Here is a 12,499-nt window from a genome sequence, read left to right as displayed (position 1 = left end):
AAAAAAAAAGGTCTCAGAGAGGTGTTTATTACAAATAAAAATGAAAATTAAAGCACATGGAGTTGGCAGAGTGCGAGGGTCGTGACGGGATGCGGATCCATCACTCATGTTGCACCTCGGTGTCGGACAAACAGCAGAAGTGAGGAATATGTTTAGCGTTTAACAGCAGCGGTCACAGTGATGATGAGGCGAGCACCAGTGAAGTGATTGCTGGAGCGGAGCGGAGCGGACATAGCTATATACGAATTGTGTCTTTTTTTTTTTCTTATCTCGGTTCTTTTGTCGTAAGTTATGCTATTACTCCATTAATTTATACTAGCATATACTGTATATCCAGCGCTCCCTGAACGCAGTCTCTGGCTTTTTGCCAGTCAAGCGCAAGCACGCAGGGACGCGTCTAGAGTAATAACGACTCTGATCTGATCATAAAGTCTTTCCGAGTCACAGGGCTCAAGTCCAAGTCAAGTCTCGAGTCATTGCTGTCAAAGTCTAAGTCGAGTCTCAAGTCTTCTTTAATTATGTCGAGTCGAGTCGCAAGTCATCAAATTTGGGACTCGAGTCCGAGTCAAGTCTCGAGTCATGTGACTCGAGTCCACACCCCTGATACATACAGACGTATTGGGATCAGTGTGTGGGTGGGATGCCAGAGCTTTGATTTCCTTTTGTGAGCTACTGTAAACGGAGATCTTGACTGATCCAGCACGAATAGAACAAAAATACAAAGTAACACATAAACCATTTTTCTTGGGATGCCGCCAGCCAGGTTGACTGTGACTCCAAAGATACTTTCCACCTCTTTTACATCTCTAAACCTACTCCAGTATCATCTGTTCAAACCTGATTCTTTATTCAGTTTCTCTATGGGAGAGCGTACACCATACACCATCATTAATGAATGCATTTAAATAATAAGAATAATAAGAATAATGATGATGAATTAAAAAAAAAATAATACACTATCATGAATCACCATTCACAGCACAAAAAAAAAAATCCAGAAGCAAATTTTTTATAATTTTTTAAATTGTATTTATTTTAATCTTTACATTATCTTTGAATAATTTAGGACACTTTAATACAGATGAGAAGGAGTGGCACTTAAAAATAAACTGAATGAATCAATTATCAATATATTATGCAACAGTATAAAGCATTTTCTTGATTAATCAATAAAAATGAATGAATTATTTTTTAATGGAAAATGGATTAAGCAAGCAACCGGCCTATGTTTTTTGAAATGCAATTTATTTAAAATATAAAATATATAAAAATATAAAATTTATTTATTAATGTACTATTTATTACTAAATTTTAAACATTTCAACTTAACAGCTCTATATGTACATGTATTTGTCATTAGTGATTAGTGATTATTTACATTTTTATTTTTGAAATGATAAATAATTTATTCAATAGATAGTTATTTTTAAGGGGCATTCCTAGTTTTCCATAGGCTACATCACATCCTTTGACATTCATTCATTCATTAGTTCCCTCATTCAATGGGCACAGAACACAAACCAAACATTTCATTCTCAGAAATGAATTTCATTCCTCAAACCTCCCTAATTTATAACTCCACCCAGTGATTTGTTTTCAGAGGATCTTGTGTCATTATTAGGTGCTGACTACGCTCAGCCTGGAACTCTTAACTTAGGAAAAACAACTCTTTCTCTGTGTTTGACGAGACTGGCAAGTCAAAGTGAAGGTCCATCCAATGCTCTATATTTAAAAATGTTGTGGGCATCAAAACAGCCTCATTCCATTGGAACATTTCTCAATTACTGCTGGCCATGTCTGAAAAATATTAAGTGATACGGAATACCATAATCAATAGCTCTTATTCGCATTCATGGTACCCACCCAGCATAAATCACCAAAGAGATGGCAAAACAATCTCAAGAGAAGCAGTTCAGGAGAGGTCATGGGACACAAAACATGGCTCCTCAAAGCTTCATTCTGAACCCAACAACTCAGTTCACAACCTGGCCTGGTTGAATATCCATGCTTATTTATCAAATTCACAAGGCTGAAACAAGCTTCTCACGTTGTTCCCTCCGGCCTACATTTGGATGTTCAAGCATGCCAGAAAAAAAAATCCTACAGATTTCGATGCTGAAGCCAAAGGTCAAATGAGAAATATGTTGACAGGCGAGGGTCAAAACCACAAGGACGGCATGATGGAACAACAGCAACCCTACACGTCCACTGCAGAGAGCAGGAACCAATGTTTTCCTCCACTCTTTTGGCCAAAATTTACAACCGCAGCGTTTGTCTACTTGGTTTCATGCCACAGCTCTGTTATCGTCCTGCCCCTATTCTAATATAATCAAATTTCCATTCCTGCTTTTCTGACTGCTTCCAGATGTTTCACTTCAATTCACAATAAACAAATAAAGAAGAGCATGCTGGGTGTCAACCATATAATCAATGCTGGCATGATAAGTAGGTTATATGCTCAGCCCTACATTATTTTGGAGCTTTTCTATTCTGCCAGCAGTGTCTATATATTACAAAAAATAAATAAATAAATATAAAAAACAATGATTATTCTAATTATTAAAATTAAGATTAAAATTATATATATATAGTGGTGTGAAAAAGTGTTGGCCCCCTTCCTGATTTCTTATTTTTTTGCATGTTTGTCACACTTTAATGTTTCAGATGATCAAACAAATTTAAATATTAGTAAAAGATAACACAAGTGAACACAACATGCAGTTTTTAAATGAAGGTTTTTATTATTAAGGGAAAACAAAATCCAAAACTACATGGCCCTGTGTGAAAAAGTGTTTGCCCCCTAAACCTAATAACTGGTTGGGCCACCCTTAGCAGCAACAACTGCAATCAAGCGTTTGCGATAACTTGCAATGAGTCTGTTACAGCGCTGTGGAGGAATTTTGGTCCACTCATCTATGCAGAATTGTTGTAAATCAGCCACATTGGAGGGTTTTCGAGCATAAACCGCCTTTTTAAGGTCATGCCACAGCATCTCAATAGGATTCAGGTCAGGACTTCGACTAGGCCACTCCAAAGTCTTCATTTTGTTTTTCATCAGCCATTCAGAGGTGGACTTGCTGGTGTGTTTGGATCATTGTCCTGCTGCAGAACCCAAGTTCGCTTCAGCTTGAGGTCACGAACAGATGGCCGGACATTCTCCTTCAGGATTTTTTGGTAAACAGCAGAATTCATGGTTCCATTTATCACAGCAAGTCTTCCAGGTCCTGAAGCAGCAAAACAGCCCCAGACCATCACACTACCACCACCATATTTTACTGTTGGTATGATGTTCTTTTTCTGAAATGCAGTGTTACTTTTACGCCAGACGTAATGGGACACACACCTTCCAAAAAGTTCAACTTTTGTCTCGTCAGTCCACAGAGTATTTTCCCAAAAGTCAAAAAAATAAGAAATCAGGAAGGGGGCCAACACTTTTTCACACCACTATATATATATAATTTTAATCTTAATTTTAATAATTAGAATAATCATTGTTTTTTAATAAAGCATAATTTGCCTAATTTGTTTCCAAATGCAGTTTGGTTGCATTTGTCATGAAATGTAGACGTTTTAAGTGTAACTTAAATTGTCCAAAGTTTGTGTCCAAAAGTTAAACATAAATTGGGGGTACATCCGAGATCTAAATCCAGTACTTTTTGCATTGAGACACTTTCAGGGTTCCCATGTTCAAAAATTAAATTAAATTACATTTATTTTATAGATTAAATTAAAAAACTGTAAACATCAGAATATGGTAAATTAATAAATGAATTAATAAAACCTATAACATGAACGTGTCTATATTGAACATACCGTATTGTCCCGAATATAAGACGATATTTTTTTCTTGGAAATACATCTGAAAAAACGCGGTCGTCTTATATTCAGGGTCTAGACTTTGACATGTCAATAATACACCCACAACACTAGGTTCTGGAAAGGGGGGGGGGTCGTCTTATAATCAGGGTCGTCTTATATTCGGGCCAATACGGTACATTAATCTACTTGCTATGCTATAAAATATTGAATCGGCTAAATATTGCTTATTGTGAAATGTGAAGAGTGTCAAACCCAAAAGCAAGCCAGCATGATCAAATTCATTGTTTGCAACTGCCTGTATGACTAAAGGAAACCCTGCACTTTTTCCCCAGGTTGCCCAAGGGTGATAGTCAATGTAATAAAATTATCAGAAGACACTTTGGATAAAAAGCATCTGTAACATGCCAAGTGAAACCCAATGAGATGGAACGGATACAAATGAGGCTCCTTTTTTTTTTTTTATAGTAATGATAATTTTTTACAGATGCATTCCCGTAGTTCAAACTGTACAATAGAAGCAAAACCAAGGTCATGGGTTCGATTCCCAGGGAATGCATGAACTGATAAAATGTATACCTTGAATGCAATGTAAGTTACTTTGGATAAAAGTGTCTGCAAAATTAATACATTTAAATGTTGAGAGAGAGAGAATATAGGGTGTTGCTTTCCATTATGCTGACAAATGGATTCATGATGCAATATTTTGGAGCTGCTGTTTCGGATCTGGCTACTGAATTAGAAGAACTTTACGTTCTTTACAGTCACCATGATGGTGATAATGACGTGCCGACAGTAAACAGCAGAAGATGCCAAAAGACACACACTCACCTACCCACACACACCACTCTATGTTCCCACCCTACCAATTACTACAGGTCATGCTTTCTCTGGAAATGGGAAGAGTGAGAAAGAGTTTCAAGACATTTCTCCCATGAAACACACATAGCTACAATTCTCAGGCGTTCACCTACACTCTTGAAAATAAAGGTTCTGCATTTAAATCCATGGTTCCATGAAGAACTTTTAACATCCATGGAACCTTTCAAATGCACCAAAGGTTCTTTATAGTGGAACAAAGTTCCTCAATAAGAAAAAAGTGGTTATTTTAAGAACTGTTCACTTAAAGGATCTTTAATGGCACAAAAATTGTGCATCCATAGCATCGCAGTGATAAGACCCTTTCCAAAGCTTTCATTTTGTTATTTGTAATATTGATGGCTCCTTGACAAATTTGATTAGTCACTTTGAATAAAACCATCTGCTAAATGCCTGAATGTAAATGTTTTGGAACCTTTATTGTTCCTTTATTAATTTTAATTACCACAAACCACATACTATTATTTAATATAAAGCCCAAACCCAAAACCTAACCATACCCCTACACCAAAAAGAAAATGTGTTGCCTTTTTATAAAGAAGTAACTATATTAAAGTTACACAATATTAACTGGCCATTGTATCGATATTCAGTACAGTGGAGTCTTCCTGGTGTGATATTGCTGAAATACACTGAGGTTGAGTTGCGTTATTCCTCAGGACGGCGGAATGCAGAATCAGCTGACTGAACGGACCGTGAGCCAGAACTGCTGCCTGCTGTAAAACACATTCTCTCGCTCACTGAGTAACTCACACACTCGCTTTTCTCTCTCAGGTAGAAGGCAAGTTTTTCATGTAACCATATGTTTTAGTCTATGGGGAATAAGAGATTTTGGGCAGTATATAAGCTATGATGAGGCAGCAGAAATCCTTTCTGTCTCATCTATGAAAAATGGAATGGGTGCCATTTGTGCCTGAAAAGGACAGGAAAAATTTTTTTTTTTTTAATCATTTCATTTGGAAAGGTTATGGCTGACCTTTCAAGAAAATCATATTTTTCCATCTCAGGAACTAGGTACCAAAACTAATTTTCATACCAGGCAAACTCACTTAGATTCTTGTGAAGAAAAAAAATAAACGAATAAAAGAATGAAATAAAATAAAATAATAAAACCCATGCCATTTCTCTTTCCACACGTTTTATAGAATGAGCATTCAGTTCTACTATATTCAAAATGTTTTGGGGTTGACTGTATATCAACAAGCCAAATATGAGGCCACAGGTTTAAGGGGGTAAAACAAAGACAGGATCTACTGTATATCAGTGTTATTTTGGTATATATGTTTATTAATATTTAGAATTTTGAAGTTTTTGCTTTTATATTTTCCATTTTTGTTCTAAAATTTGTGATTATATTTGTGTGTGTTTTGTCAATTTTATTAGCTTTTTAATTTTGTAATTTTTGTCTATATAGTTGTTATTCATTTTATTTCAGTTTTAGTTTGTAATTTTAGTACTTAAACTACAAATGCTGCCTTGGCTTGCCTTGTTGACTTTTTTCTTAATAATATTTGATATTATTTAAACTACCTGAGTAGCTACCTGATATTTATTTTTATATAATAAATGAAAGATTTAGTTTTAATTAAGAAAAAAATGCACACTGTAAAATAAAAAAATAAAAAAATAAATAATAGTAATAATAATAATAAATAATAATATAGTTTACCACTATTGCAAAGTTAAAGCTCTCAAAGGGCGCCAGATCCAGGGAATGGTTACTGCACTCCATTTCAGTGTTCAAAAACAAAGCCAAATATGCACCAGTGCAATCTATGCAGTCTTTTATGTCCAATCAATTTCCTAATCTCTAACTATGCTCTGAATACTTTATCGGCACTAATAGATGGCCTCAGATGACTTTCATTGTTCCAGCTGGACACTGATGCTGGTGATTTATATCACTGCAAACACTGGCCAGGACTAGAGGTGCGCTAGTTCGTTTGTGAGCGCATGTGTCAGATTCCAAGCCCATGTCCTCTCGTTCTGCACACTTTCAACCTTCACACCATCCCTATACTACTGTGTGTTCATCCACACTGACCAAACCAAACCAAAAAAAAAAAAAAAAAAAGACACCTGACTGAAATAAAAATCTAAACTCCACGAAGCAAATGTTTTCTCAGTCAGGTTCAGCTTGGGAGTTCATAAAAAATGTAGCTCATGAATATTAATTAGGTTATACATGAATACTTTAACGTGATTATTAAGTGCTTTGACAAATGAATAGTGTAGGTGAGATATTGATGCAGATGTGGAAGTCTGTTGTAGAGTATTTGCTCATTTCCAAGTCAAAACTCAAATGTAAATGATAAAATCACAATTAGAAATGATTCAAACAACAATTTAAACTGTTCATTAAGTAGCTATTACAGTACAATTCCTTATATTAACTCATTGGCGATGTTTATATTTTGATGGTGATATTGTAAATATGGAAGCTTGTTTCTGACGCTAAATAAAATAAAAAAGGTAAATTGTGACTTTTTTGCAATTCTGACTTTCTCAGAATTAAGAGTTTATATCTTGCAATTCTGACCATACGCAATTGCGAGTTATAAAGTCACAATTGTGAGAAATCGCGATTGTAAGAAAATAGTCTTTTTTCCCCTCAGAATTGGACTTTATAACTTGAAGCTGCGAGTTTATATCTCAGAGTTCTGACTTTAAAACTTGCCATTTCTAGCTTTTACCACGCAATTCTGAGAAGAAGAAAAAACAAGATCAAACTGCTCCCTGTTATATTTTTTTCTTTGTGATAGAACACTGGGCTTTTCCAGTTTTCCAGATAAAGTCCACATAATAAATGCATCAATTTTTGATTAGCCCTGAGTCTTGTCAGATTTCAGATATCTGGCGTCTTAGAAACCAAATCTAAGCCGCGAGCCAAACCTCTCTTAAACTGAGGACTGTTGGTCCGCCACATTTTGGTGTTCTTGTTTCAGCATGATGCTGATCTGACATGAGAAACTACTGCCAGGGAAGACCTGCAATATAGTCTATGAAGAGAAGATTTGTACGGTACACAGCTTTCGGCCTTCAGATCGAGGTCAGGACAATAGCTGCATTCATGATCCAAACTACAGTACGTGCTATTAAATAAAAAAATGTTTACTTTTCACTTGTCACAAAACATTTCTAGGGAACGAAGCAAGCCAATTCATCCGAAATCCTACAAAATCCCAAGCAAGACTCGCCTTCCTTGGATTTCCTTTATTTTCCTATTTGTGTAAGAGTGCATGGCTTTCATTCAGATCAAAAACAAAGTTATAAAACATCAATCTGTTAATAGCTGGATGGAACTGACGGAAGAACATTCACAGGTCAGGCTGCGTCTGTGACTGTTTAATGAATCAAGCTGCTCAGCAAAGTTCCAAAGAGAAAGAGAGACGGCAGGGTTGTGAGGGTCATTAGATTAATGCATGGAGGTAAAAGATGCTCTGCAGCTAAACAACTCTGAGAAGGGAAAACTTAGTTTCAAAATGGAACAAAACTGAATAAGGCTAATGACTGAATGAGTCTAATGATTCATTCATTGACTGAATCCTAAACGGTTAAAGCGGTTCTTCACTGTAATTTAAAATGTATTGAAAATGTCACTGTGTTACGTGTATAGTACTTCAGTCTTGTTGGACTTATTTAAACTTCTTGTTCATATGACAATGTGTTAAATATGTTCACAATAGTTTTCCTGGAAAGAAATGGTACTTTAATATATATATATATATATATATATATATATATGTGTGTGTGTGTGTGTGTGTGTGTTATAAATATATTACTTTAGTTTAATATTTTTATTTTTCTCAGAAAATTATAGAAAAATGTCAAATACCCCATTTAATAAATACCCTACCATTAATTTACCAAAAATTTTATTGTTTTTGTTTAATAATTTTAGTGTTCTCAGAAACATTCAAAATAGACATGTACATAATGTTTCAAACTTTATTAAGTACCCTAACTTTTCATGCTTGGAAATCACAATTTTAAGAAAGAAGAAGAAAAAAAACTAACGTTAATTTACCAAAAATTGTATTGCTTTTGTTTAATTAAATTAATAATGATAATAATCATTACAAACCAAATACTAAATCATCTTGTGTCTAAAGTGAATGAGGCTCTAGAAATGTACAGACCAAGCTGGATAAAGACTCTTGCACAACAGCAGGTGTGGTAAGCAGCAGTCTGAATCCACACTTATCTTTAATCCAAAATCAAATAAAAAATGATTGAAGCCACTTGACTTTGTTATTATTGCATATCAAAATAAATGATAATGCATATAAAATCCTAAATAATTTCTTAAATAAAGTAACTATTATAACTAAAAGTAAGTTATCTGGTTTCACAAAGTTTTGACTAATGAATTTCCTTGAATTTTCCAAAACTTTTTTGTTATTGGAAAAATAATTTTAGTGTACTCACAAAGAGCACTTGCTGATCAAATATTTAACAGCCCAGGATAACTAGAAAAAAAAAAGAAGTAAATATGGAAGTGTCCATAATTTTTCATATTTCATTAAAAACCTTAATTTTTTTATTTAATAATTTTAGTGTACTAAAAAAATAAATTCACAATAAAAGTTTTGATATTTTCTCATATTTTATCACAAACCCTATGCTTTATCACAATTTTAAGATATATATAATTTAAAAAAAACAATATATATATATATATATTAATTTACCAAAAATGTTATTGTTTCTGTTTAGTATATTAATTTAGGACCAATTATTGTTCAAATATAAAAATAATCAGTAATGAAATAATTAAGTAACTGGAGCTGGAAATGGAATATGAAAATAAATAAACAAATACAAACATACATACATCTCCAAAACATTCGAGGAACATCAAAATATTTCACACTCCAAGATTCACAATAGAAATAACCATCATTTTTAATATTTGATTAAATACCATTTATTTTTGTCAGGCCTGGAAATTACATTCTAAAAATTATTTAATAATTACATGTTTTTTTCAATCAATGGAAACTGCACAATATAGGCAAATGATGGATAAAAAATAAATAAGAAAGAAAGAAAGAAAGAAAGAAAGAAAGAAGTTGCATCATCAAGGAACATGATTAGACAAGAAACGTCTAGCATGAACTGATATTATTTTCCTTTCCATGTACACTCCCATTCAGATCAATATCAATACTTAGAGCAATATTTCAAGTCACTCATCATTTTATTTCTTTTTCCCCCTGCAGCACACATTATATATGTACAGCACTCACCTCTCTCTCTCTCTCTCCTGGCCTCTCTCTGTCTTCGGTTTATCTCTCTCTGAGTGAGAAGTGAGGGAAGAAGATCCAGAAGACAGAAGGAGAAATGTAGTTAAAGGCTTCAGGCAGCATGGTTTCCACTTTTATGGGCAGGCAGGAGGGACAAGGCAACTCCTCAAAGGAGGTGGGCAGAGGAAAAAGAAAGAAAGAGAGAGAGAGCTCACCTCTCTCTCTCCTGGCCTCTCTCTGTCTTCGGTTTATCTCTCTCTGAGTGAGAAGTGAGGGAAGAAGATCCAGAAGACAGAAGGAGAAATGTAGTTAAAGGCTTCAGGCAGCATGGTTTCCACTTTTATGGGCAGGCAGGAGGGACAAGGCAACTCCTCAAAGGAGGTGGGCAGAGGAAAAAGAAAGAAAGAGAGAGAGAGAAAAGCGATCACATAAGCCTCCACCAGGGCGTTGATGCAGTAGCTATGATGAGGTTCCTTTATGACAGTTACCCACAGTCGACTACATTTAATTATTCAAGCCATTTAAAAACTTTAAAAAAACTACACAAAATAAATAAATAAACTAAAATAATTTGACCAACAAGGGCTGTTATTGATGTTTAAGCTGACATACGTCAGTTTGTTTACTACCGTAATGTACAAAATAACAGACTAAAATATTTATTAAAATATATAGAGTATTAAAACCAAGAATGTGCAGCCATTCAACAGACTTTAGTCAGGTTAGAAGCCATACTGAATTAAAGGAATAGTTCACCCAAAAATGTATTAATGCAAGTTTCTTTCTTCTGCTGAGCACAAAAGAAGATATATGTAGTTACAAAACAGTTGCTGGTAGCCTTTGACTTTATATGAATGTTTTGAGGACCATTGAGGGACTCATACACTGTTACAAAAGGTGAAGACATTCACCGATGAAGCTCAGGAAGGAAACACGATGCATTAAGAGCAGGGGGTGTAAACTTTTGAAGATCATTGCTTGTTTGTTGAAAGATCATATTTTTTTCATTTAGTACTGTTTCCCAGCAGACAAACTAAGTACAATTGACCCTGTTCTTCCAATTCATTTTTTTTTTACCATCATTTTTTTACCTTTAAGAAATATTGTGGGAAACTGATATGCAGAGGAAAACCAAGCCCTTTGTTTGGCAGATGTCATTTTTCTCTAGAGGACCTTTAGTGTCAGATACCTTATTAGTATTTCAAAGTATTTCGATTAAGTTACAAAACTTGTGTAATCTAATGAAATACATTACAAATTAATGTATTTTGTAATCAAATAAATTCGGACATACTATTCTTTTGGCCAGAGGCGGCAAAGGTAGGCGACAGCCTTGGGCCCCCAAAAGCTAAGGGCCCCCTAAAATGCTTTTCAGAGATGTAAGTGCTGACATACGAACGGTTGCTGTTTACGGTGTTTATTACCAAGACAACCATCTGCGTGTCCGCTTTGAACATTCTTCTTGTGTATCATGCTTGTAGCAAATAAAAATATCATGTATCTGAAGACTAAAGCTGTAATTAAATATTGAGCAACAGTGCGTATTATATGTTTATTGTTTTAAATGCCGCTTACTCTTTTATGAGAAGAACCCAAGTAGAGGACGCATTCACTTGGTTGATATAATCCTTGTGTAAATGTATAATTTCCTTTTCATTTTTTTTTTCAGTTTCATTTAAATTTGTAGTTAAAATAAAAATAAATGCATTTTAAAGTTTAGAATTAGACAGCCTTTGGAGAGTGTAGGCAATTGGGCTGAGCGCAGGCACATATAGGCTTATGCTGGTAACTCATCAGTGGACTTTCCTCGTCAATATAGGCTTTATTTTTCACACTTTTCTCATTCTCACTAATTCAGGTTTTTATATGAATGAATCTCGACTGTCTTCAGAAAAGTTTCAATGGGATTTTCATTTTATCTGTAAAGTAGCGTTTATGAGCGCAGCGCTGCTTTGTTTACAGTCATTACCGGGGAAACCACTATATTTCTTACGTTCCAAAAGCGCCTCCTGCTGGCAGAGAATGAATGTTCATTTTCAATAATCCAGTCTGCCGTTTTTGTTCAGACCAATAAAAAAAATCCACCCATAACCCCGTTTTAAATCAATACAATAATTTACACTTCCGTCTCATCTCTTTTAAAAATGGTTTAATGGCTCAATTGTGAGATTTATTATTTTATAATTTATTTGGGTTTTATGAAAACCTGTATCTCAAATGTAAATCAATTGCTATTTCGTCATCCCCAACATTAAAGAAAGCCATTATAACATGTACATGAAAAATGTAGAAACATTGGACACAACTAGGTGGCACCACTGTGCAACAGCAAGCATCACAACAAAAAAGGAACCTCAAGGTTGATCTAGGTAAATGTGTGCAAATGTACAGGGCCCCATTCTTATATTTTGCCTGGGGCCCCCAATTCACTAAATCCGCCCCTGCTTTTGGCACACCATTTTTTTTTTATACTATAGGGAAGTATTTGATTTCAAATGCAGCGAGTGTTTATAAATGAATCGGTTCAGTGAATGATTCATGACGTGGTTTAATTCGAA

At 34.7% G+C, this 12,499-nt stretch overlaps 1 protein-coding gene across 2 annotated transcripts in view; it reads right to left on the bottom strand.

Moving 5' to 3' along the window:
- LOC107720377 (collagen alpha-1(VIII) chain-like) overlaps positions 1 to 10,196 on the bottom strand; it is a 17,191-nt gene extending 6,995 nt beyond the window's left edge. Inside the window, exon 1 of one of the 2 annotated variants that reach the window (XM_016528061.1) lies at positions 10,157 to 10,196. The gene's annotated coding sequence lies outside the window, so the exon portion shown is untranslated. Of the gene's footprint in view, positions 1 to 9,944; positions 10,021 to 10,156 lie in introns of those variants that run through there. The other variant, XM_016528062.1, reaches the window with a different exon arrangement.
- Positions 10,197 to 12,499: the final 2,303 nt, after the last annotated feature.

Source organism: Sinocyclocheilus rhinocerous, unplaced genomic scaffold (genome assembly GCF_001515625.1).
Source record: "Sinocyclocheilus rhinocerous isolate Xijiao unplaced genomic scaffold, SAMN03320098_v1.1 scaffold1292, whole genome shotgun sequence".
Taxonomy (NCBI): Eukaryota; Metazoa; Chordata; class Actinopteri; order Cypriniformes; family Cyprinidae; genus Sinocyclocheilus; species Sinocyclocheilus rhinocerous.
This window is presented reverse-complemented; position numbering and strand designations above follow the sequence as displayed.